The sequence below is a fragment of the Cucumis sativus genome, chromosome 2, assembly GCF_000004075.3.
Source record: "Cucumis sativus cultivar 9930 chromosome 2, Cucumber_9930_V3, whole genome shotgun sequence".
NCBI classification, from domain to species: Eukaryota; Viridiplantae; Streptophyta; class Magnoliopsida; order Cucurbitales; family Cucurbitaceae; genus Cucumis; species Cucumis sativus.
Genome location: NC_026656.2, coordinates 673,837 through 680,012, shown reverse-complemented (window position 1 = coordinate 680,012; position 6,176 = coordinate 673,837).

Genomic DNA, 6,176 nt, shown 5'->3' with positions numbered 1-6,176 from the left:
TTTTTAAAATAAATAATTATTAATATTTAAAATTTAAAAAATTGTTATGGAGATGATATGATTTTTAGAAGTTATTCTTCAAAATAAAAATGTATGTAATTATTTAGTGGATTTTTTAAACCTATTTTTAAAATCTTAAGGATTAAAAACATACATTTTGAAAACTCAGTGATGAAATGAGTTCATTCTTGTAAACTTGGAAAAACTAAAAAAGTTTATAACCAAGTGCACATATTCATCAAAATCTTCTCAATTTTTTTTTAACTCAATTCAAACCGACATTTACTATTCATAAGATAAATATTGTAGATATATAATTTGAACTTTGTTAAAGAAATAATTTGAAATTTCTTGTATTGACAACAAAGTTGGTAACTTTTTTATGGAAAAAATAATTTGTTTATGTATTTTTCATTCATAAATAATTGACTAAAGACTAAATATACAAATATAATAGACGATGAAAATTGGTGGGTATTTACTTTTGATTTGGTGATCACATATTTGATCTATGAACTTTCAATATCGTATAGGCCCCCGTAACTATCCGACCCCACAACGTCGTTCCACTAGGCGAAGACTTTGAACTTAAACCACCCACCAACTAGCGATTCGTGATTTTTATTAAAAAAATAAGAAATTATACAATATATTTTTCTTCATTGGATTAATTATTAATATAATTTCAACGAAGACCTATGTACAAAAATCGATTCTATTTATTGTTGTTTTGTTGTTGCATGGAAATTTCTTGTTGAGAAGTTGATTGTGCAATATTCATTTGTTTACAAATTGATATGTCCATTGCCACAATTAATATGTTAATAGACTATACATGGATTTAGTATATAATATACTTAAGTGAGTAAGAATTAAAATATTGATGGTGAGAGATATGGATTGGAGGATTTTTATTTTACGAATATATATATAGATTTAAAATACTGATATTGAATAATATGTTTCGTTAAAAAATTTTATAAAGATTATTTAGATTAATAGTTAAAGTTTTGTGTGTTTCCAAACTAAGTTATTGATGTTGTTTTTAGTATTTATATTACGATTTTTTTTTTGTGTTTTACGACAATTTATTAAAAGTACGAGAGATATAAATAATGAACTTTGTGTATTGATGTTTAAATCGAGTGGTTATAAAAATCCATTGTCATTGAGAAAAATAGAAACTCTAAAGTATATATCATCCTATCAAAATAAGTATACAAGATATACATTATTATTATTATTGGCCATCTTATTTAAAGTTCAAATTATCTTCCCTAAACGATTATACTAAACCCTGCAAATAAATTTAGAATCATCCACTAATTATCAACATACATCTACTGCGTGTTAGAGATCGAGGGTGTCGAGAGCCTTATTGTATTTTCTTTTGTTTCTTCTCGAGAGTTCAAATTTTTTATTATAACAATTAAGTTAACTTCACTCAATTAGCTTGTTCTAGATTTAAATTAACGTGGTGTCAACTAATAAATATGTATATAGAAAAGAAATACATTTAATAAGTGTTTTTCTCACCGTGGGTGAAGATTTGAGCTTTAAACTTTGAAATAAGTAATATAAACTTTGTCAGCTGAATTATATATCCTTGCCACGACATGTAATAAATACTATTATCTATGGTATAATTTTTAAACCGTACTTATAAATTAATTATATATTTTTTTTAAAGCAAATATCAGCAATGAGATTGGATACATTCATGACTTTGAGAATTCAATTTTATTTATTTAACCATTGAAATTGATTGATTTTTCTTCTTCTTCTCGATTACATATTTATGTTTTAAACTTTCCAAACTGTTACCTACTTCTAAATTAATTACAGTTGTAGTCTTATTTGATTTCCAATGCATTTCATAAAAGGAAAAAAGTTCAAATTTCTAGTGATTGAGCCCAAAAAAAAAATTATTTACATAAAAAAAGAATTCAGTTGTAATCATAATAATTCCAACCTAAGAAAAAAATATATAATTCAAATAAATAATAGTGACGATAATTTAATGAGAATAAATTGATTTTCTAAGATATTTACAAAGCATTAAAATAAAAACGAGCTCAAAGGCGACAACTTCATAAATAATTCACATAAGGATATAAGATGAGAGAATTTGAGTACAAAGGTTGTACATGAACATTTAATACTATTTTAAATAGCAGTAAGACACATAAGACGAATATTTAATTTTATTATCTTTGTGCAATTGAATTATTTAAAATAATTGTTTTTAAAAAAATAATAATGCCATAAAATATACAGAAATTTTGTTGCTATTTCCTCAATAAATAAATAAATAACTTTTAAACTTTTAAAATGAATTTTTCAAATTTCATTTTTGTTTCAATTCAACCTTACTTTTGCGTTTTTGTTTGCAAGGTTTGCTCTATTTTAGTCATTAGACTAAAATTATAATGATATCACTTTAAGTACATGTATACATGTATCATAGTGAAAACGAGCATGATAAGTACAAGAATCAAAGTGGTAATAATTGTTAAACGTTATGTACTAAAAACATATTGCAAAAACGTGCTATTTTAATAATAATTTTGTCCTTAGTCATTTCATGTTTTAAAAAAATGACGTTTGTATTTTCAATTTTTAAGATTTCTTAATATACCTACTTGTAATCTTTTCCTTTTCTGTTTTGTTTGTTCTAACCAAGCACTTTGTATTATAGTTAAAATTGTGAAAAAGAACATTTAGAAAAAAATAGCTCATGATACCAATTTTTTGCATATTTGCGACTATAACAAAATTAATAATATCGTATGACTATCAAACAATAATCATAGAACTACCAGAGAGTTATCAAACGGTAATCATAGGGTTATCAGAGAATCATCACTTTTAAATTTGCTAAATCTTAAAATTACAACAAGATGAACAAATTCTTTTACAACTAATTTTTATCAGTATTAAAAAAAAAATCACATAGTTTTCAAAATAATATTCATAAAAAAGTAACAAATAATATATATATATATATGTGTGTGTATGTATGAGATCGTGAGAACAATAATTACAAACTTAATTTTTTTACAATAATAATGATGATCGAATATGACTAGTTAAATTAGGTGTATGAAATATAAGTTCGTATTTAAATCAATAAATAGTTAACGATAAGTTTAAAATACTAAATCGTAATAAATTGATATTATATCGAATATAAAAAAAAAACCTATCATCCTATCAAAGTAAATCAGACTCAACTGACATAGAAATACGTTAGTAAGATCATCATCGTTTCTGCATATTATAAAAGTAGCTCGGAAGAAGGGCATTAATGTGACACGTGTCAACTTGTTAGGTAATGAAATTCATTCTGCCAACTTTCTCAAGCTGGCTGCTGAGGGCGGCGTGTGGTATAAAACGCAGCACAAGAAATTCTCTAAGCTTTCATTCATCCATTCATTCATTTATTTGTATTCTATATTTATTTGTTAAATTTTAAATTCTGTTTGCATTTAAGCTGGAAAATGAAAGGAGTTGGGGTCAGGTTTCTTCCCATATTGAATTTGGATATTAAATTTTGGTTTCTTCGTAATGTAAATTATTCATCTGTAACTTGTAAAGTAATATATTTATTTAGGGTTGCTATTCAATTTCACATTGATGTTATTAAAAGTGAATTGAAAATTTTATTGCATTTGTTAATCTTTATTGGTTCTTATTTCTCTAGTTGTTCTTTTATTTATTTAGAAATAATTTTTTGGGTAATACTCTAGCAGGATTTTTAGACAAGAATAATGTTAATTACTTGAATTTAAACCATATCAAGTAAAAGCAACTGCAAATCACTAATAAATAATGTTAAATTTAATTTTAGTCCTTTTTTTTTTTACGTTTATCATACATTTATCAATTCGACTTTTAGTCGTAAACGTATACATGAAATTTCATATTTAGTTATTAGATAGAAATTGACGACGTATAAATAATTTAAAGCGGTAAAGTGAATGTTACATAATTTAATTGTATTAACTTTGCATTTTTGATACAAGGTAATTCAACGGATATGCAATTTGTGTTTTTAGACTAATTTAATATATAGATAAGAAGATAATAGAAAGAATATAAAAATAGCAAATTTGACAAAATATTTATAAGCTATAGCAAAATTTCATATTAATATCATAACAAAATTTTAATAGCTAGTAATATCCTTCATCAATGTATAGAAATATATTTGATATAATAACTTGAATTATATTTGTTTATATATATATATATATATGTTTATTGGTGTTGTATGGAATTGGAAGTTGGAGTTTTGTTGATTTTGAAGTATTTGAATCATTAATAATGTTTATTTTAAAGTAAAAAATAGATTCCATTCTTTTACAATATTTGTATTTTGTTTTTCTCTTAGGCGAAAAAAAAAAAATACAAATTTGCACTTTTTCCATCTTTCATGTGTAAATCGTCAAAAGACTCAACCACTCTTTTGTCGGATTCGGTTAAATAAAACGCAGCCTCTCTTACTTTAGATATATTAATACTTTTTTCCCTCAATCCGAATAGTTTCTTAGAGAATAGTAAAAGTAAGTTACTATTTTAATCTTCTGTTTCAAAATTTTTCCAATTTTAATCAATCTAATTTTAACTCTTATACTCATAGTATTCGTTTTTTAATTTGTAATTTTTTTAAAAAATAAGTATGTATACGTTATTTTCATTTTTAAATTTTTTTATTTTTTTATTTCTTTTTCTTATCGTTTTAAAAAATAAAAAAATAAATTAAAATATTTACCAGCTATAACAAAATTTTATATTCTATTACGGTAGTATATAAATAACTATCAGCGATAAAATTTACTATATAAACCTGAGTAGCTATCGTTGATTTTGTTTTTAAATAGTTGTTTGTTATATAATAGCGTGTTTACGATAAAAATTGAAAACATATTTACATGTGGTGTTTTATTGCATGGAAAACATTCTTAATATTATTTAGCTTGTTTGATTAAAAACACAGAAGAATTAAATTTAAGAATTATTGAAATTAGAATGGACATTTGGGAGAAATTATAAAGTAACTTTTGTGGTAATAGTTTAATTTTATAGTATTGATTTTGAAAAACGTTCGTATACTTATTTGTTGACGATGAAAAAGGGTAACATGGTAGAATTATTTTGTTGTTTATGTTAAAATGGACTTAGCTTAGTGATATTAGTATGATATAGTTTCTATAATTTGAAATTCAATCTTTCATCCCATGTTCTACTAAAAAATATTTGTAGTTGAAAAGTTTGAAATTTGAAACCAAACCAACTAAAGAAAGTCGGATTGGAAAAGTATAAACGACTCCAAACTCTTGTAAATGAATATTATTCTATCAATCATTTAACAAATATTCTTTAACAAATATTTCAAGATTAAATAGTCAATTAATTTGGTAACTTCACAACATTTATAAAATATTAATATCAACCTATTGGTAGGTAAGAAAGAAACATGCAAGTGAACTAATCGTGTATATATATATCATCAATTAATTAAAGATTTAGAGGTTCAAATTCACAGTAAACCTATAGTTGAATTTTAAAAAAATATATCATTAAATATTTAAATTTACTTCAAATTTAATAGATATGAATTGAAACGTTTTAAATTGATCTGCAAAACTTTTTTAAAATAAAGTTAAAAAAGTAAAGTTAGCATTTCTGGAAAGTAAAGTTAGCATTTCTGGAAGTCCCGCTTCTAAGCGTGCGTTTATAATTTAAAATCAATTTTCACGATATGAGAAGTTGCAATTAAAAGTATAGAATTATATTTGATTGATTAAAGACATGTTTGATAGTGATTTTAAATACGATAGAGATGCGTTTTTTTTAAACTAAATCGAAGTAATTATGTAGAAACTTAATTTGTACTTGACTAAATTTTTAAATTTAAAAACGATAGGAAATTTACACATATGACTCGATGACATATGTGCAATGTTTTTATTAGGTTTTTTCTCTTTTAAACATTAAAATATTCTCATTAGCTTGACTAGTTCTCTTACATTTTTAATCATTACTATATTTTTGTCTCATAAGCAGTTGACGTTTTCCGTACGTTTAAAAGTTAACCATTCTACTAAACACAAATATTAAAGTCTAATATTTTCGTTAAACATAATTTAAACTATATCTAATAAGTTCACTAG